The sequence below is a fragment of the Leptodactylus fuscus genome, chromosome 7 (assembly GCF_031893055.1).
Source record: "Leptodactylus fuscus isolate aLepFus1 chromosome 7, aLepFus1.hap2, whole genome shotgun sequence".
In the NCBI taxonomy this organism is placed as follows: Eukaryota; Metazoa; Chordata; class Amphibia; order Anura; family Leptodactylidae; genus Leptodactylus; species Leptodactylus fuscus.
In genome coordinates, this window is record NC_134271.1 from 81,280,464 (window position 1) to 81,302,859 (window position 22,396).

A 22,396-nucleotide genomic window follows, 5' to 3' on the forward strand; every position below is an offset into this window, starting at 1 on the left:
CTGACTAAATGTACATTTGGAATTGGATCAGCTAGAGACTCGTATCTAGAGATGGCTGAATCGATTCATTGTGAGCTGGACTTGAACCGAGTATTCAAGGAAACTAAACAAATGCCAACTGATCTCGAGCAAACTAAAATGGCCTTCGCCACATGTGTTGTGCATGAATAATACAGAAGAGACACGTGTCTTGTGAGTGGCTGTGACGTTCTGGCACCCCCCAACATCAGTCTTTCAGCCAATAAACAATGGAATGGACCATTCCATTGTTTACCATGATGACTCCATGGTGTGGAGTAGCAGCCACCCTGGATCACCTTGAATTGGTTTATTACAAGTGTATGGGTTGTTGTGACCACATCACAACACATTAAGGTGAGCAGCCATTCAGTCTTACCTATAGGCCACTGTACCACTTAGGTAATACAAAAGGATCGGCTTTGTGCTTTCTCCCTTATCTTTCAGCCAATAGTCCGTGGTAGGAGAACACCTTCCTTATAGTGTCATATACACTATATGAGGTACTGTAAGCATGTACACGAGGCATTGCAGTGATGGTGGATGTATAGATGGACCTCGGATTCATCTCACCGCGTCATACAGAAAGCACTGAAGTTCTGAAAAGCTTACAATAAACCATGCTAACTAATTTTATGCTATAGCTGCTTCTTGGTTGGTCGACCTATATTCTAGCCACAACCAAATTGAGTCATAGAGGCTGAGGAAGGCCATATTCAGGCCAAAAGCGTTCATAAGTCTCTACTTTGTTTGGATATCTCTGTACATATAATTGTTGCTTTAACACTGGATCGGTGATTAGTAAAGGAAATAATATTTAACTCGCAACCAGAGTTTCAAGTCTCTATTACCATTATATTGATGGGTGGGAAACTACTTCTTCTCTCCTGAAGAATTGATGTAACCACATTCCCCATCAATCTACGTAACAATATCACCTGATGTTGTAGCGATCTACATATAAGTTGTAATCTCACAGTTTGAGAAGGGGTTATTTCATCAAAAATATTTATCCACCTCCCATAGGATAGAGGATAAAGTGCTGACTGGTATGTGTCCAACCATTGAGACCTTTACTGATCCTGATCACGGTGGGTAGTTTACCCCCACTATGAATGTAGTGGTGATGGACGCATACACAGAATACCAGAGATAGTCTATTGGTGTACTTCAGCTATCTTCGGCATTCCTATTGAAATGAATGATGGGGGGGGGGGTGCGTCTATTTTTTTTTTTTTTCCGTGGCATATCCCCTTTAAAGCCACCTCCCTCTCAGAACTGTTTAGTTATGCAATGCTATCATATCCCTGATAGTATCAGTCCAACCCTGTGAAATGACATGAAAAATAAATGTTTTTTTTATTCACATTTTGTCAGATTGAACTACTTTATAATTGTCTATTGTGAAGCAGAAGAAGCAATTTACAGAAATCAGTTTTCAGTCCAACCTCTAAATGAACTTTTTCAGTAATTTCTATCCATTGTGCTCAGATCCCAGGATTCTGACTGCCAGAGCTGGAGAGAAAACATTGAAGGGAAGCTGGAAGTGAATTCATGTTATTAGGTAGAGAGAAGTTTGATTTTGCAGAGGAATATTAAAGGAACATTAAACTAGCCCCATCATGTGCAGGATGAAGTTCTTACCTTCTTATTGTCGCCCTCCAATTTTTTATTTATTTATTTTTATAGCAAAGTGAAGTTATAAGTGTTAGCCTAAAAAATCATTACATTTCCCTACATAGTCATGGTGGGCAGAGAACAGATTCCTAGGACTGCAGTGAGATAAGTTACTTAGCTGTACATTATTATTATTATTATTATTATTTATTTATATAGCACCATTAATTCCATGGTGCTTTACATTTGGGGGTTACATACAATACACAAAATATACAGGTAGATATAATACTGACAATGACTGACTGGCACAGTGGGGTAGAGGGCCCTGCCCGCGAGGGCTTACAATCTGAATATAATCTTCATGTTAACTTTCAGAGTTCAACCCAGGAGCCATCTTGGAAAGGTGACTTGAAGTCACAGGATGCTACTTATTTTTTATTTTATTTTTTTATTTTACAGGAATAACGTTTCAGTAAGTCATCAGAGGACCAGAACAACGAACAGCCGAAAAGCTAAATGGTCTATTGGGTGTCCATTTTTTTCATCCACCGATTTCAGGCAGACATTGGATTCCAACACACATAACCATGTAGCCTTATCTGGCATTCAGCAGAATTATGATTATAGCTCTGGATGTGACTAAGATATACGACAAAGAGATCAGGATCAGGCACGTAAAGACAGCCATTGACAAAGTTCCTCAAAATAATGCGGGAACTATACCTGACCATATACTATAACATGGCCTTCAGTATTTGTTGGCGAGTCTAATAATTATTAGGTTTCTGACTCTTTTTGTTAGCATTTACCTAACAGGAATGAGCAATGGCAAATATATAGATTCTTGACACATATATATATATAAATATATGTTACAGGTCACGTCCTCAACAAGCCACATGATCTCTGTTCTCTGCACTTAATGCATCCCGCAGGAGTCTGCACATATGTGCGTAGACAGGATATGCTGCACTCAGCGCAAAGGCTTAAAACCGGGACCACTCACCCATTGCTATTAGATGTTTGTGCTCAGTTCACCTTCAACAAATGGGCTTAGATGAAATTAACAGGCCTAAAAACTTCCTCCTATGCAAGGACCTGGAATTCTCATCCCGAGTTTACAATCCCCTTTGGATGTAACACATAGGCTTGTTATTGAAAAAGATGTCAGATGTGTAATGTCAGGGTATAAGATCCTGCAGACTTTCATTTATTGTTTCATTTTTAAGATCTCTGCTTGCTGCCAGTGAAAAGGAACATGCATGCTTATTGTTCAGATCTAAGGCTTCAAACAGCTCAGGGCTTTTTTCCTGGGAGCCTGAATTGGGGACTGATACAGTTCACTAACACTGATACATTGTAACAAACAGTAGAGAGATGTATGTGCCTGGGCTGCTTAGATTTAGGCAAAGTTCACATCTGTGTTTGGTATTCCGCTCAGTGAGTTTGCTTGGGGACCTACCGAACGCTTTAAAAAGTGGTGAGCAATGAAACCACATGAACCCCATAGACTATAATGGGGTCCGTGTGTTTTCCGCGCGGTGTCTGCACAAATCATGCGGAGACGAAAGTACTTCTTGCAGAACTTTTCTCTCCACATGATTCGTGCGGACACCGGGCGGAAAACACACGGACCCCATTATAGTCTATGGGGTTCATGTGGTTTCATTACTCACTGCTTTTTAATGAGTTCAGTATTCCGTTCAGGAGGTCCCCAAGTGGACTCCCCAAACAGAATACCGAAGGCAGATGTGAACTGGGCCTTACAGATTGGCTACAACTGTAACATGGACCATGGACTGATTTTTATCCACTGAAAGTAAGCAGAATGAATGAAAGCAAACAGATATCTAAAAAAAAAACCTTGAGGAATTGATATAATATATATTGAAAAACCGTATACCTTTTCATTATACAAACAATAACATTTGTCTCTCAATATTTGTCTGAAATTGGACAACCCCTTTCATGTAATGCTTCACCTGCTGAGTGAATGTGACAATGATGGAGTGATTGTTATTACTGTCATTGACTGTTTTGAGGAATTGTTTGTATCATCTTTGGTTATAAAGTTCTGATCGGTGTCACTCATGGAGTCATTGGATCTTTGTGTCTGGTCTCCAGCATCTGCCCATACACTTGTCATGAGCCCATACATCACTGTATCTGGCAGCTTCGCCTGGCCGGGTCTGCTGGTATTTGGAAGCAGCACCTAAACTTATGATGGATCATACATCATTGCTGCAGAGCGGTCATAGAGGTAAGGTTCAGCGGAGAACAACGCATTTCCACAGCTCAGGGGTTTCTTCCCCTATAATTTTGATAATAATGGTAAAAATACGGCTTCTCCTCATGTCCCAGAGCATCGTTATTACCCATAATGTGAAAATGTCAGGGAGCAGATAAAGTACTCAGAGGAGCCGTCTTGGCATCTGTAGCCGAGCGATCACTCATCCCCGTCCCTGCCACTTTAATGTTCTGTCATTGGAGCCGCTAACATTTTGAAGTCTATTGTGTTCTTAATACTTTTATGGGAGTTTAAAGTTCTCTGCTGCCCATCTGTGGAAACTCAATCACCGCAGAGTTTATTCCCATCTTCTCCAGAATTTACCTTAAGATTCCCTGAAAGGGCTCATTCAGACTAATGTAGATTGTTCTGCAACTTTCTAATAGGCGTTTTCCCTAGTTTAGTAAGAGTAGCATAGCTTAAACCTAAGTAAGGAGAACGTTGTAGTGTTTTGCTAGTTAAAATCAACACTTCTGAAAAAATGTATTAATTTTATTTACTCATACTTTACTTTTATATAGTGCCAACATATTCCGCAGCTCTTTACAGATATTGTCAACAGTCACTGTCTCAAGTAGAACACACAACCTAAGTTCCCTAGCTGGTTTGGGGGAAAACCTGAATACCCAGGTAGCCCAGGTAAACACAGCCAAAGTATACAAACTCCATGCAGATTCCAGTGCTGCAAGGCTACCATGTTATCTCATATATGTGACTGTCTAAAAGTCAGATCAGCTTTACAGTTTCTACAAGCCAAGAGATGTTTTCTATTTACATTTCGTGTATGGTAAGTGACAAGAAAAGTCACATGTATTCTGCGCATTTTTGCATTTTATGGCCTTCAGGCCCCGCAGCAGTATTCATGCCAATCAGAACCATACCATCTCCTGCCAGTTATGTTATCACCCATCCTATAGGAGCAGTGCACCCAGGGCTGAAGGCCTACCTCCAGTGCACCAATTGCCTAATTCGCATAAACTTTCTAAGTTGTATTATGTCCAGGTCTACAAAAGTGACATACATAAAAAAGGTATGCTGCTTATCGCCGTAATGTGCTCTGTAATACGGTGATTGAATATACTTGATGGAATACTGTCAACTCCCTTTAATCTGAAAACGGGTATAAACTACTTAGTAAATGTCGTCCTTTGTCAGTTCATCACCATTTTCAAGATCTCTGTTCTCCACATGACTCGTGCGGACACTACGCGGAAAACACACGGACCCCATTATGGTCTATGGGGTCCATGTGGTTTCATTGCTCACCGCTTCTTAATAAATTCACTATTCCGTTTGGGGGGTCCCAAATGAAAACTCACCTTGGTCAAGTTCTACTCACATACCTATTGGCTTGTTACAATGTCAGAGCAGGTTTGAGTCTAGGACAGCAGACAGATTTATGTTGCTGTTGGATTTGAAGGGGATTATCTCTACTATCCATGAAGAAGTAATCTTTTCATTCACTGACAGCAAGCAGAGATCTTAAAGGGGTTGGCCGAGATAAATATCTGATCAGTGAGGGGCTGACAGCCGGCCCCTTCACTGATTAACTGCACGGGGCTGCTTCTGATGCCTCTACTATATATGACATGGGGCAAGAAACAGTTGGCTTTTAGAGATGAGCAAGTAGTATTCGATCGAGTAGGTATTCGATCGAATACTACGGTATTCAAAATATTCGTACTCAATCGAATACTACTAGCTATTCGCAGTAAATATTCGATTCAGAGCCAGCGTTGATTGGCCGAATGCTATACAGTGTATAGCATTCGGCGAATCAATGCTGTTTTTGCAGCAGGCTCGTCCTTGCTAGTCAGGAGAGCTGGCAGCTCGGTTACGAGTCTAAGTCAGACCACAATGGAGACTACTGTGGTCCGATCTTAGACTCCGACTCCTCACAGATGAGCCTCCGGAAGAACCAGCATTGATTGGCCGAATGCTGTACACTGGCCAATCAATGCTGGTCTATTCATTCCTATGAGAAAAAGTAAGCTCATTCGTAACAGCAAGCTGCCAGCTCTCCCGGCTAGCAAAGAAGAGCCTGCGGCAAATCAACGCTGGTTCTGCAGCAGGCTCGTCTGTGAGGAGGCAGAGTCTAAGTCGGACCACAATGGAGACTGCTGTTGTCCAATCTTAGACTCCGACTCCTCACAGATGAGCCTCCGGAAGAACTAGCATTGATTGGCCGAATGCTGTACACTGGCCAATCAATGCTGGTCTATTCATTCCTATGAGAAAAAGTAAGCTCATTCGTAACAGCAAGCTGCCAGCTCTCCCGGCTAGCAAAGAAGAGCCTGCAGCAAATCAACGCTGGTGCTGCAGCAGGCTCGTCTGTGAGGAGGCAGAGTCTAAGTCGGACCACAATGGAGACTGCTGTTGTCCGATCTTAGACTCCGACTCCACACAGATGAGCCTCCGGAAGAACCAGCATTGATTGGCCGAATGCTGTACACTGGCCAATCAATGCTGGTCTATTCATTCCTATGAGAAAAAGTAAGCTCATTCGTAACAGCAAGCTGCCAGCTCTCCCGGCTAGCAAAGAAGAGCCTGCGGCAAATCAACGCTGGTTCTGCAGCAGGCTCGTCCTTGCTAGTCAGGAGAGCTGGCAGCTTGCTGTTATGAGGAAGCTGACTTTTTATCAGCGCAACTGCAAGTGCTGTGCAGTTAAAGCACACGGTCCCCATAGACTATAATGGGGTTTGTGCGCTTTAACTGCACAGCGCTCCTCCTAAACACTCTCCTCCTGCTATTCGTGGACTTGGTGACTCTCCTTTAGTGGAATAGTGGTTTCCCCTGAAACGAGAATTTTTTCCATAGACTATAATGGGATTCGATATTCGATCGAGTGGTCGAATTTTGAGGCTCTACTCGAAACGAATATCGAATCTAGAATATTTCACTGTTTGCTCATCTCTATTGGCTTTGTATGCTGTGTAGTGACTAGGTAATGGTAATATAGCATTAACTTCAATGAGAGCCCAGCCTCTCCACAAAGACTGGAGGTATCTGCTTCCAGACCTATGTTGCAAATTGTATGGGCATCTGAAGTGGCCCTGTACAGCTGATCAGTGAGGGGGCCAGCTGTCAACTCACCACCAAGCCAATATGTATGGCAAATCCTAAAGATAGACCATAAAAACCTAAATTCTGTACAACCCCTTTAAAAACATTAAGCAAACTATACATAAAGTCTATTAAAAAGCTATAGAATGAATCAGTATAGAGTGTTTAGGCTTCATTCACATAAATAGTAACTTTAGGAATGAAGAAGAGGAGTTTTGTGAGGTGAGGTCCCCAGAGTCTGACCGCCTTGTACCTGAGCCATGAAAATATCACTTGTTTGTTAATGAATTACAACAGACTTCTTACACTCCTAATTTTCCTTGTCTGAACCTGACGTCATTGTCAGGAAAATTTTGCCAGAACAAGGCATTCTCACTGCCAAACCTAGTCTCAACCGTAGCGCGAGCGCCTCACAAGCCAGCGATTAGTCAGCTGAACACATATGACCGGTAACAGGTTAATTGTGCTCAGATGTAACATTAGCCAGAGGCAGCAGTTATAGCTTGTAACAATTGGAGGGGGCACTTTTTTAATCATTCCCTTTACAGCATACCTCCAAACAACTTTTCATAAATGAATAGTACAGGTTAATATATGAAACTTTGTATTATATCTTATTTTTTTTTAATTAATCTGGAATTGAATAATATTATATGGGGTCTGATAACATGTAACTGTGCCCTTTTATAAAGGTCACACTCCACATAAAAGACCACACCCATGTTTGCTGTGACTTGCCAATTGTGAATCACCACTGTGAAGGGCTCTCCCAGTTTGATGTCTCTGTGTTATTAAAGAAATATGTTTTCAGACATATTAGTCAATGAAGAAGGGATTAGAAAAGACAAATAATTGCTGCTGCTACACTCTACTATTCCTTGTTTTTTTTTAACACTGCTAGGTTGTAGATAAGAGGCTACTAGCACACAGAATGAGGCACACAAATCAATTTACCAGGAGAATCCTACTCAATGCTGCTTTACTGAGTTGTATGTGTGAGATTGAGACGGAATCAGAAAGAGAACAGCTTAATAAGTAGAGAAACAGATCCTTAATAGGATATATTACAAAATTTCTCCACTTTATCTTCATTGGTGGATGATGAGGATTTGCTTTCATAGACAACACAACTGTGTAAGGGGGGGGGGTCGCAATGCTAATCTGTACTTTAATTTTGATGGTATATTACTTGGAAGCTAGGCATGAACAGTGTGCCTCTGCTTTGGTTATTAGCTCTACCAGAATTGCATTATTCACTATTGATATATTTACGTAGAATGCAGTGAAAAAGTTATTGTTATCAAGGTCAATACTCTGTCTTCTGGGGTCTTACCCCCTTCATTTCCATTATACGTTGCCTACCCACTGCTGTGGCTTTTTTAGCAGTGAAATTGGGGCCCCTGCTGTACTTAATACTCTATTTCTTACACCCATGCCTGATCCTTTACTTCAGGTATACAGAGTGTTCAAAGTGGTTGTCACTTATCTTTGCAAAGACTATGAATAGCATATACGCACAATAGAATAATATTGCCTCCCTCATCTACTCTGTCTGTCTATGTATAAATCAGGCCTCACTAAGGCCTCACTAATAACGTTATATTCACATACAGTATTGGGGTCACCAACATGAATTTAGCAGTAGCAGCCTCAGGTTGTTTCTGTCCTGGGATCCTGTCAGTATCCGGCTGCCTTGTTCTTGACTAGGACACCTTTATTATTATTATTGGTTCCTGACTGAGAAGGGCAGAAGGATACTAGGTGATCTGACTTTGTACCTATAAGTCATCTTAGCCGCTGAGTGTGTCTACAGTCAGGGCCGGCTCCAGGTTTTTATGGGCCCTTGGGCGACAGAGCCTCAGTGGGCCCCCTTGTAAAGGAGGTGGGGGAGTCGAGACACTGTGCGTTGCAGATGAAGCGAGTGACGTCATGCAGGAGTGTGGCGTCACCAACGCCATACCTCCCAATCTTTTAAAGAGTAGAAAGAGGGGCAAAATGTGCGCCGCTGCAAATTTGGCTCCACCCACTTTTATGTTGATTTCACCCATTCTCATTCATTTATCATGTGCTGCCACATAGTATAATCCTCCTCCCCACAGTTTCATGTCCCCCCGTCTCTGCCCCAGTGTCATGCTGTTCCCCCCTCCCCTTCATTTGCCCCCTCAGTTTCATTGGGCCCCCTCCATCTCTGTCCCCAGTTTCATGCTGTTCTCTCCCCACCCCCTTCATCTTCCCCAGTGTCATGCCGTTCCCCCCCCCCTCCCCTTCATTTGCCCCCCAGTTTCATTGGGCCCCCTCCATCTCTGTCCCCAGTTTCATGCCGTTCTCTCCCCACCCCCTTCATCTTCCCCAGTGTCATGCCGTTCCCCCCCTCCCCTTCATTTGCCCCCCAGTTTCATGGGCCCCCTTCATTATGTTTCACCTTAATATGTAATACAAAACAAACACTTACACTCACCTTCTATCACTCACCTTCCATCGTTCCCCCGATGCTCCTCTCTCTCACTCCAGTCACATACGCGATGCAGGAGCTGTGACCTCAGCTCCTGCTTAGCTACGGCCCGGCTTGCATGTGTAGGCGCGATGTGATGACGTCATCGCGCCTACACACGTAAGCCGGGCCGGAGCTTTAAAGCAGGAGCTGATCTCACAGCTCCTGCATCGCGTATGTATTCAGCTCATCGGCGGACGGACGCCGATGAGCTGAAATTGTGACAGGCAAGTGCCGGGAGGCCCCCAGAGGCTCTGTGGGCCCCGGCACTTGCCCGACTATGCCGTGCGCTGACGCCGGCCCTGTCTACAGTATATAAATACAAATAAGATAAGATAATCCTTTAATAGCCCCACTGAAGGGAAATTTCTGTGTGTTACAGCAGCATAGTAATACAGATACAGGATAATAAACAGTAATATATTACAGAAGGAGACATACATATGCTGAGAAGAGATATACTAGGAGTCCATAGCAGCTAAGGAAGAAAAGAACTTCAGGATCATTCGATTCTGTGTGGAGTGATCTTCGCTTGGACTGATGTAGATTATGTAGCCTGACCGCGGTTGGGAGGAAGGACTTGCGATAGCGCTCCTTCTCACACCTGAGCTGAAGCAGTCGGTCACTTACAGTGCTGCCAAGTGCCATCAAGGTTTCATACATCGGGTGGGATTTATTCTCCCACCCCATGTGGGTAGTTTCTTAAAATAATCTACCTAGTATATAATACAGAGATACGGTATATACTGGTGTAGATGCTGTATGATGAGTATTTGTATAAGTTACAATAAATATACTGTGCTATGCCAGGTTGAGATAGGGACCCTCCTAGCTCAGGAACCCATAAAGATACATCTGTTCACAGTCTATGCGTTTCCATATTCCAGAAAGCGCAGGATGAACAGAGCTATGGATTCCATTAATGTTGGAGAGCAGAAAATTAAAGACAGTGCAGTGTGACTATAAGTGATCCGGGAGGTATAGTAAATAGAGATGAGCGAACACTAAAATGTTCGAGGTTCGAAATTCGATTCGAACAGCCGCTCACTGTTCGAGTGTTCGAATGGGTTTCGAACCCCATTATAGTCTATGGGGAACATAAACTCGTTAAGGGGGAAACCCAAATTCGTGTCTGGAGGGTCACCAAGTCCACTATGACACCCCAGGAAATGATACCAACACCCTGGAATGACACTGGGACAGCAGGGGAAGCATGTCTGGGGGCATAAAAGTCACTTTATTTAATGGAAATCCCTGTCAGTTTGCGATTTTCGCAAGCTAACTTTTCCCCATAGAAATGCATTGGCCAGTGCTGATTGGCCAGAGTACGGAACTCGACCAATCAGCGCTGGCTCTGCTGGAGGAGGCGGAGTCTAAGATAGCTCCACACCAGTCTCCATTCAGGTCCGACCTTAGACTCCGCCTCCTCCGGCAGAGCCAGCGCTGATTGGCCGAAGGCTGGCCAATGCATTCCTATGCGAATGCAGACTTAGCAGTGCTGAGTCAGTTTTGCTCAACTACACATCTGATGCACACTCGGCACTGCTACATCAGATGTAGCAATCTGATGTAGCAGAGCCGAGGGTGCACTAGAACCCCTGTGCAAACTCAGTTCACGCTAATAGAATGCATTGGCCAGCGCTGATTGGCCAATGCATTCTATTAGCCCGATGAAGTAGAGCTGAATGTGTGTGCTAAGCACACACATTCAGCACTGCTTCATCACGCCAATACAATGCATTAGCCAGTGCTGATTGGCCAGAGTACGGAATTCGGCCAATCAGCGCTGGCTCTGCTGGAGGAGGCGGAGTCTAAGGTCGGACCTGAATGGAGACTGGTGTGGAGCGATCTTAGACTCCGCCTCCTCCAGCAGAGCCAGCGCTGATTGGCCGAATTCCGTACTCTGGCCAATCAGCGCTGGCCAATGCATTCTATTAGCCCGATGAAGTAGAGCTGAATGTGTGTGCTAAGCACACACATTCAGCACTGCTTCATCACGCCAATACAATGCATTAGCCAGTGCTGATTGGCCAGAGTACGGAATTCGGCCAATCAGCGCTGGCTCTGCTGGAGGAGGCGGAGTCTAAGATCGCTCCACACCAGTCTCCATTCAGGTCCGACCTTAGACTCCGCCTCCTCCGGCAGAGCCAGCGCTGATTGGCCGAAGGCTGGCCAATGCATTCCTATGCGAATGCAGACTTAGCAGTGCTGAGTCAGTTTTGCTCAACTACACATCTGACGCACACTCGGCACTGCTACATCAGATGTAGCAATCTGATGTAGCAGAGCCGAGGGTGCACTAGAACCCCTGTGCAAACTCAGTTCACGCTAATAGAATGCATTGGCCAGCGCTGATTGGCCAATGCATTCTATTAGCCCGATGAAGTAGAGCTGAATGTGTGTGCTAAGCACACACATTCAGCACTGCTTCATCACGCCAATACAATGCATTAGCCAGTGCTGATTGGCCAGAGTACGGAATTCGGCCAATCAGCGCTGGCTCTGCTGGAGGAGGCGGAGTCTAAGGTCGGACCTGAATGGAGACTGGTGTGGAGCGATCTTAGACTCCGCCTCCTCCAGCAGAGCCAGCGCTGATTGGCCGAATTCCGTACTCTGGCCAATCAGCGCTGGCCAATGCATTCTATTAGCTTGATGAAGCAGAGTGTGCACAAGGGTTCAAGCGCACCCTCGGCTCTGATGTAGCAGAGCTGAGGCTGCACAAGGGTTCAAGCGCACCCTCAGCTCTGATGTAGGAGAGCCGAGGGTGCACTTGAACCCTTGTGCACCCTCAGCTCTGCTACATCAGAGCCGAGGGTGCGCTTGAACCCTTGTGCACACTCTGCTTCATCAAGCTAATAGAATGCATTGGCCAGCGCTGATTGGCCAATGTATTCTATTAGCCTGATGAAGTAGAGCTGAATGTGTGTGCTAAGCACACACATTCAGCTCTACTTCATCGGGCTAATAGAATGCATTGGCCAGCGCTGATTGGCCAGAGTACGGAACTCGACCAATCAGCGCTGGCTCTGCTGGAGGAGGCGGAGTCTAAGATCGCTCCACACCAGTCTCCATTCAGGTCCGACCTTAGACTCCGCCTCCTCCAGCAGAGCCAGCGCTGATTGGCCAAATTCCGTACTCTGGCCAATCAGCACTGGCTAATGCATTGTATTGGCGTGATGAAGCAGTGCTGAATGTGTGTGCTTAGCACACACATTCAGCTCTACTTCATCGGGCTAATAGAATGCATTGGCCAATCAGCGCTGGCCAATGCATTCTATTAGCGTGAACTGAGTTTGCACAGGGGTTCTAGTGCACCCTCGGCTCTGCTACATCAGATTGCTACATCTGATGTAGCAGTGCCGAGTGTGCATCAGATGTGTAGTTGAGCAAAACTGACTCAGCACTGCTAAGTCTGCATTCGCATAGGAATGCATTGGCCAGCCTTCGGCCAATCAGCGCTGGCTCTGCCGGAGGAGGCGGAGTCTAAGGTCGGACCTGAATGGAGACTGGTGTGGAGCGATCTTAGACTCCGCCTCCTCCAGCAGAGCCAGCGCTGATTGGTCGAGTTCCGTACTCTGGCCAATCAGCGCTGGCCAATGCATTCTATTAGCCCGATGAAGTAGAGCTGAATGTGTGTGCTTAGCACACACATTCAGCTCTACTTCATCAGGCTAATAGAATACATTGGCCAATCAGCGCTGGCCAATGCATTCTATTAGCTTGATGAAGCAGAGTGTGCACAAGGGTTCAAGCGCACCCTCGGCTCTGATGTAGCAGAGCTGAGGGTGCACAAGGGTTCAAGTGCACCCTCGGCTCTCCTACATCAGAGCCGAGGGTGCGCTTGAACCCTTGTGCAGCCTCGGCTCTGCTACATCAGAGCCGAGGGTGCGCTTGAACCCTTGTGCACACTCTGCTTCATCAAGCTAATAGAATGCATTGGCCAGCACTGATTGGCCAGAGTACGGAATTCGGCCAATCAGCGCTGGCCAATGCATCCCTATGGGAAAAAGTTTATCTCACAAAAATCACAATTACACACCCGATAGAGCCCCAAAAAGTTATTTTTAATAACATTCCCCCCTAAATAAAGGTTATCCCTAGCTATCCCTGCCTGTACAGCTATCCCTGTCTCATAGTCACAAAGTTCACATTCTCATATGACCCGGATTTGAAATCCACTATTCGTCTAAAATGGAGGTCACCTGATTTCGGCAGCCAATGACTTTTTCCAATTTTTTTCAATGCCCCCGGTGTCGTAGTTCCTGTCCCACCTCCCCTGCGCTGTTATTGGTGCAAAAAAGGCGCCAGGGAAGGTGGGAGGGGAATCGAATTTTGGCGCACTTTACCACGTGGTGTTCGATTCAATTCGAACATGGCGAACACCCTGATATCCGATCGAACATGTGTTCGATAGAACACTGTTCGCTCATCTCTAATAGTAAACCATGTGACCGGAGATATAGCAGAGGTTATGAGGGTTTTTTAAAGGGAATTTCCAGTCGTAAAATATTGATGATCTGTTCCTAACGATAGGTCATCAATACCAGATTGGTTGGGATCCAACACCCAAAATCAGCTGTTCTGAACACAGAATAAGGAAGGAGAGAACTTTGTTCTTTGGATAATGGCAGAACCGAGTTACAGCAGTTTGCATGCCATCCAAGGGAATAGAAGCTGATCTGTTTTTTGCCTGGAAAACCACTCTGGGCTAAGGCCCCACGTATCGAACTGCAGCCAAAAAGTGTAGCGGAAAAGACTATGGCGGAAATGCATTACGGTCCAAAGCTCTTTTCACAGAAAGTCCACAGAGTTTTCTTTGTGGACTTTCTGTCTCTATTAAACCTATATGGAAAACGCCATGCTGGCATGCCGCAATTCACAAAAACGCAATGTTTTTTTTTAAATCGCAGCATTTCTGCTGCGGATATTTTTCTGCACTATGTGGATGGGATTAACCATAATCCCATACACTTTGCAGGTAATGTAAAATGCTGCAGTTTTTGCTGTGGCTAAATCACAGTGGGACCCAGCCTTAATGTTGGAAATCTTGCAGGAGCAGACAGCAAAGGGCACCTGTGCCAGCACAGTAGATGGCACCATGGACTCCAATAGCTCATTGTAATAATTTATATTTCTTTAACAGCCATTGTGAGCCATGAAATTAATGATCTTATCCCTTCCATGTAATCTCAGACAGGAGAAAGCTGTTTATAATGTAGCAGTGTGCCCTGGTTAAATGAACAGGTTGCACATACAGCATGGACACCCCTTGAGGCTTTTGCATCATTTCCAAAGCTGTTTTCTGCAGCCTGTTCCTTCCTCTAGAGGTCACCCAGTCATGTAAGGATCTGGAGACCGTCTTTAGATTTCATTAGACAGTGTCAGATCTTATAGGTTATAATCGTCTCCAGCGGCTGCAATTATTGACTTGTCGAGTCTGTTTTGATCATTTAATTTGTGGCTCTTGGAAAATAAGAAACAGCAGAAACTCTGAGTTGTTCTTGGCAACAAGGAGGAAGCCAACTGCACATTATCCTTTGCGGTGCCGATGAGAAAAAGTGTCACTAGATCTGCTTGAGACCGACGCGCTCTCTCCTGGTACAGGGGAATTAGTCGACGCAGCGTCAGGTATTTTCGCTGCCAGCACAACAGATAATAATTGAGCAGTAAGTAGGAAATGATATGTATGCAGCCCGTGACAGAGAATTGACACTTAGGGCGGCGCGGCCTGGCGCAGTGAGAGTGAAGGTCTTGGAATAATGGAGAATCACAGTAACAGGAAGAGGCTGCATTGTATAAAGTGAGAGTCAGCACAATCACTGCTATTATCTCAACGTTGTCTCGTTTACCAGCTGCGAGCGGAACGTTACAGCAATGACATTCAACTACACCGACACTCGACACTGCAACATCATTGTATCATCTTCTCACCATATCTGGGAGTCATGTTATTATAAGTGCTGAGATAAAAATGTGTTGATTCTCTCCTCATCTCTATGAAGTGCAGCTTCACCTTCAGATGTCACTTCACCGCTAATCCACATACAAGGTTGACATTCTGATCTCAAATTACATCATACTCTAGTCACATCCAGAGCTGCATTCATTTACACGTATCCACAACCCCTAAGAGTGCTACTTGAAATATGTTACCTATTGTAATACATTGAAATCTGTTACTCGTGTCTATGTGGAAACTATAAAATATTCAAAAGTGTTGGATCTGTGCCTTGCACTTAATATGACACCGTTTAGTCTGTAATCCTACACCTACCTTAACACTGCTGGATTTACAACCTGGACTAGATTCACAAATACACTGGAGTCTACATAGGAGATTCCGTCTAAAATTAGTGGAGATAAAATTGGTGGAGAGACGAACACTAGTGTGAACCTAGCGTTACTAGTATACAGTGCCACACCTTCCATGAGGTGACCTGAAGCTGTCCTAGACTGGCTTAGGGTCACCATCACTGAGCGGTGGATTGGGGAGGTCGCTGGAGCAGCGCTGCTCAGGCAGAGAGCAGGTCCTCTCCCTGCCTGCTCTCTGCCTGCTAAAGACGATCGCTCCGCTCGTCCCGCCCCCTCCACTCGGCCCCACCCCTCCACTCATCCCCGCCCCCTCCGTTCGTCCCACCCGTCCCCTTCTGCTCGGCCCCGCCCCCTCCTCGGGGGGGGGCGGGGGGCGGCTTTCTGACGTCCGCTTCAGGCGGCAGAAAGCCATGGTTCACCCCTGCTAGTATAGCCTTATACCTCACATTGTTGAGATTATAATCCTGCATAAACCTCATAGTACCCTGTGCAGTGGGTGCTACAGATACATTTACTGCAAGAAAACTGGGAACCCAAACACACATTAAGGAGGTGGTGCACAGTGACTAAAGGAAAAAGAGCATGGTTATGCCTCACTCTTCGACTTCCCAGTGGACTGCCAACAAGTGTTGATATGATGTCAATTTCCTACATATACCCCACGCTTCTGAATCTACAACCCTAGCCACACTGATGAGTTATTATAACCCTGCATTCATTGTCACACTGTTGAGTTGCATCCCTATATATGTCATACAACTGAATTATAACCCGGTTATAACTATGTATGTACTGTCATATAAGTTTATAGCTCAAAGTCTTTGTGTAGGGTGGTAGTACTTAAGAGGTCATCCTTAATGTATGCCTAACTATTTTGATGACTTTTCAGGATAAGTTGCCATATGTGTACTGTATATTTGAGGAGTAACTGGACTCTATTATATTACTTGTATTCTGCATTGTTTTAGCAGTTTTCCCCTATGCATATTCAATTTATATTAATTCTCTTGTTTCCTCAATGGGTGAAAAATAGCTGCTCTGACATCTCTCATATGCACATAGAGAAAATGGGACATTGTGATGCCTAACAGGAGCAGCAACATGTAAGGCATAATAGAGCACTCAAAACTTACCATTAGCTCCAGCAGCTTCTGCTTCCCTGTGCCACAGCTTCTCTTTCTCCCTTCTCCTGAGACTTCTATTGACACATGTAATTTGATACCTCAACTAGCTGACAGTCCTTCTTGGGGGACCAAAATGGAATTAAGCAGAAAGTTTATAGTGAGTGAGCAGATTAGGAGGGAAGGGGAAGGCTGGCTGATATTTGGAGATATTTTTTCTTGAATAACATTTATTATTATGAATATTTATTATTATTTATGTGGCAGAGGGATCATTGGGTCCCTTTCAGGTTCCACGGCCCAGTAGTAACTTATACTGTCGCACACCCAGTACTATGACACTGCTTATACCGTCACATTGCCATGACAGGAGTGAGATATAGCAGAAACTCAGGGTCGGTCCCTGATAACCACTCTGCTTTACGTTGTTTTGGTTGTTTACTCATTTGCCGTGCTCCACTCTGCTCAATGGCACATGATGTAATTACTTTTTAATGACTTTTTTGTATTCTATTGATTTTCAGAACTTTACAGGCAGCGGCTCAGGAACAAATGTGAAGCTGAACGGTGCTAATTATTTCCAGTGATAATACAAAACTTTTCACTCTGAGAAAAACAACAGCCGAGAGAAGGCCTGAATGTATAATACAACTTGTAGAGGCGAAACATGGAACGATAATTGGCAGTATTATAGTATTTGTGTTCTTCTACACAGTGCGTAGTGTTATAGCAGTGATATTCTTATATAATGGAGATGAGTGTTATAGTAGTTATATTATTGTACTCAGGTGCAGTATTATCAAAGTTTTATTCTTATACATAGGGAGCAGTAGTTATATACTTGTATATAGAGGGAGTATTATCATACTGTAGTTATATGCTACATGGGGCAGTATTATAGTAGCTATATTATTGTACATTATGGCAGTATCATCATAGTTATATTTTTGTACATGGGACAGTATTATAGTGATTACACTCTTGAACACAGTGGCTTAACTTTTTTAGTGACGTCACATAACTCATGCGGGTCATTCCGGCGCTATGGCGCATAATGAGTCCAATGAGCGGTAAATAACACTGGTTTTTATGTTTGTCAACTCCCCTGGACCAACAAACATTAGACTCTGAACAGTGGCGTAACTCGGAATGGCGGGGCCCCGTGGCGAACTTTTGACATGCCCCCCCCCGACCGACACTGACGCCCAAGACCTCAACCGACCCCCTCCTACGCATTCCTGCGAGTTCTATTATGCCCCATAGTGGCCCCTTCACAGTATTATCCCCCATAGTGGCCCCTGCACATAGTATTATCCCCCATAGTGGCCCCTGCACACAGTATTATGTCCCTTAGTGGCCCCTGCACACAGTATTATGTCCCTTAGTGGCCCCTGCAAACAGTATTATCCCCCATAGTGGCCCCTGCACACAGTATTATGCCCCATAGTAGCCCCTGCAAACAGTATTATCCCCCATAGTGGCCCCTGCACACAGTATTATCCGCCATAGTGGCCCTTGCACACAGTATTATCCCCCATAGTGGCCCCTGCAAACAGTATTATCCCCAATAGTGGCCCCTGCACACAGTATTATCCCCCATAGTGGCCCCTGCACACAGTATTATGCCCCATAATGGCCCCTGCACACAGTATTATCCCCCATAGTGGCCCCTGCACACAGTATTATCCCCCATAGTGGCCCTTGCACACAGTATTATGCCGCATAGTGGCCCCTGCACACAGTATTATGCCCCATAGTGGCCCCTGCACACAGTATTATCCCCCATAGTGGCCCCTGCACACAGTATTTTGTCCCTTACTGGCCCCTGCACACAGTATCATCCCCAATAGTGGCCCCTGCACACAGTATAATGTCCCACTGTGGACACCCATAAACAATTATTATACTCTGGGGTCTTTTAAGACCCCAGAGTATAATAATCGGAGACCCGGGGGAATAAAAACATAAAAAACTACTGTTACTTACCTGTCCCCCGGCTTCTACTCTGTATTCTCCGCTGCCGTCCTTGTTCAATGACATCGGACGTCACATGACCCGGGACGCAGGCCGGGTTCATGTGACGTCAGAGATGTCAGAAAGGACATCAGGAAGGAGGCCTGGCAGGATCGTGGAGAGGTAAGTAACATGTTTTTTTTAATGTTTCTTACCTCTCCCGGTCCGCCGATCATTATACTCGGGGGTCCGAAAAGACCCCCGAGTATAATGATAGCAGCGGTAGCGGCTGTGACTGGGCCCCCAATGTCCCGGGCCCTCTGGCAGTTGCCTCTGCTGCTATGGCGGTAGTTACGCCACTGACTCTGAAGTCTTTTCAGACAACAGTATAATAATAGTTGGTGGTGGTGAACCCAGTGCCCCACCTCCCATGAGGTGACCTGAAGCGAGCGCTTCGGGCGGCACTATGCCAGGGCCTCAGGGAGGGCGGCATTTTTGCTTCCCTAAGCCAGTCCAGGACAAGCTGTCCTGGACTGGCTTATCACCGAGCGGTGGTTTGGGGAGGCCACTGGAGCAGCTGCAGTTAGCCTCGGGCGGCGAAAGGAACAGGCTCACCCCTGGGTGAACCCCAAAAATTTCAGGTTCTGCCAAAGAAAATAAATTTGCAATATTTACAACAAAACTCTGTAGAGGCCACCATGGGTTATTATACTTTGTTGAGGGCCTGCTATGTGGCATTATACTGTGTGGAGGGGTCACTATGGGACATTATACTGTGTGTAGGTTCTGCTGTGGGATATTATACTGTCTGGAGGTCCCTTTGGGACATAATAGTGTGTATAAATTGGGCTTTATAACATATGAGGGCCAGGAAAGGAAGCGCTATGCCATGGGACAAAAGTTTGCAATGGGATGCAGTCTTTGCTAGTTATGCGCAATCTTGTAAATAAGGGTAAGAATTAATGGCAGTAATATTCTAGATAGGGGCAATGTTATAGTCATAATATATTCTTGTATATAGGGACAGTATTGTAGTAATTACATTGTTGTACATAAGGGGAAGATTTTATATATTCTATATAGGGACAGTATTATAGCAGTTATATTCTTGTACAAAGGGGGCAGCAATATAGTAGTTCTATTCTTGTACATAAGGGAGTAGAATTGTCATACATATATTCTTAAACATAGGGATATATAATAGTAGTTATATTTTTGTACATGGGGCAGTATTACAATATTTATTTATTTCTATTCTATGGGCTACCAAAATGGTGGCTTTGGCAAAGAAGATTGCTGGAGGGATCAGTTTACACCTCTTTACTTTACATTGGGGATTTAAAGGAATCATTCATAGTCTGAAGCATTCAGTCGCTATGATTCGAGTACTTATTATTTATTGCTTCTACATCGTTCCATCATTTATTTTAAACAATCATAAAATCTGGAATATTCTGAAAAAGTTATATATAGATTTTTTTTTCCATTTCATATCAGAAATTCATTATATTCTACTAGGAAAATGTCACCAGCAAATTTATAAGTATCTTCTAATGCATTTTTTACTGATCTAGAAAAATATGGAGCTCATACAACGGCACTTTTTTGTAAGTGATTGCACAATGAGAAATGGCGTAATTTGACTAGTTTTGCAATGATCACTGTGCGGCTTCTAAAGAACAGGCAATTATTTCTTCAATTAACACATGACAGTCTTTCTTCAGAAATTTATGACAGTTCTTCCGTTATCTCATTGTGCAGCGCATAAACCGCTTGTCGTGTGTGTAATGAGAACCGTTAACTTATCCAGAACCTGTTTGCTTTGAGGTTTTAAATGGTGGTAAAGCCTACCTGGTCATACATATACAACCTCTGCAATGGAGGATTCTGAGGTATGGACTCCTTGAGATTTGTGGATCTTCATAAGGTCCTCCGCTGGCCACCCTGAATTTTTCCATTGCTTTGAAATATGTTCTATTTTCATGATCCTCTCTGCCCTAGGTGTTTCCAAATCCATGCATGGAACGTGCCACATAATCGATTGCTGTAGACCATAGACTATATAGTCCACTCCTCAGTCGGGGAGTGTGTGTGTGTGTGTGTGTGTGTGGGGGGGGCTATTCCTGGAAGGTAGAGAAGCTCATGACCAATAGAAGTTCATTCATTTACATTTACTAATGTAGTAACGGCACTTCTGTGGAAAAAAGGGGCAATATTTCTTAGACAGGCGGTTGTGCCAATAAAATGCCACTTCATTCACTTTCTGATTTGCTTGCCACTTTTTGTGAAAAGTGGGCACAGCTGGGCAGGGATCACATTGAGCCAGAGCATAGAAATTTGAGCAAGACAGATTTACTGTAACTCACGCCAGAAAACTGGCATGAGTTACGCCTAAAATTTATTCTAGTCCTTGACTAGCATAGTGTAGGTTTTTTAGTGGACAGTTACAGGGTTTTGGCCCTGAGAGCCTATATGTAGAAGCTTTATCAGCAAACTGCAATTAGCTGAACTGATTGTCCTGCCACAGAGCTGTACATAACAGTGAGAGCAGTGAGTGATGTCACTTGTACGATCACACAATTCTGTGGTTATGGAAACGCTGTGTAAACAAGGGAGGAATAAGTTCACATAGCAGGAAAACAAAGCAGCATTTCTAAAGCAATATGTTTAGGAAAAGTCTTCAATTTACATAAGTTACCATTATAGATAGGCTCCTTGAGATGTAAATACTCCTTTAAGTCATGCTAATTTATGTTCATTCAATCATTCATTTATATTTGATACAATGTTATATATGTTTATTTGTTTAATAAGCATGGCTGCTGTAGCCGATTATATCCAGCCTCAGGTCTCAAGCTCTTGTTTTGGGGAAGGGTGGAGTGTTCAGTTGGATTGGGGGGCCAGAGGGGACACGGCCAGGCAGTTGTAGTTGCTTACAGTTAAGTAAATTGGAACACGGGGTCCCGGGAAACTGCCATGTCTAGTCAAGGAGCGGAGCTGACTATGCTTCCTGTATACTAGCAAATACTGGCACCTGGAGGCTTCTAGAACAGCTGATCTGTCTATGCCATACAGACAGACAGCCATCCAATGACCCTTGTTCTATACAGGGAAAAAAAAACCCAAATAGCTGTCGGCATAGTTAGATATCTCTGGACTGGCTGGCATAACATAATTTGACTTAATTTTCCTTCCATGGAGCATTGCCCATGTTTTTTCAGTTACTGCTGTCTCTTCAATAGAAATAGTATTTCTTAAGCATAACCCCCTCAAAAACACTCTGTTAACCATAAAACCAATATTAATCAGGTGGATATTAACAAAAAACACATGACTGAAGTCAGGCTTAGGGACCAAACTGTGAATATTGCCCTAATCAATAAATAACCAAAGGACGCATTATTTATTTTATTCTGATTTGTCAGATATGTCCTCAGTGTTATCAGCTGTGGATTGTAAGCTCTTCTGGCCAGTCCTCAATATTTCCATATGACAAGCAGTACAAACATTCCTTAATTGTGTTATATTTGG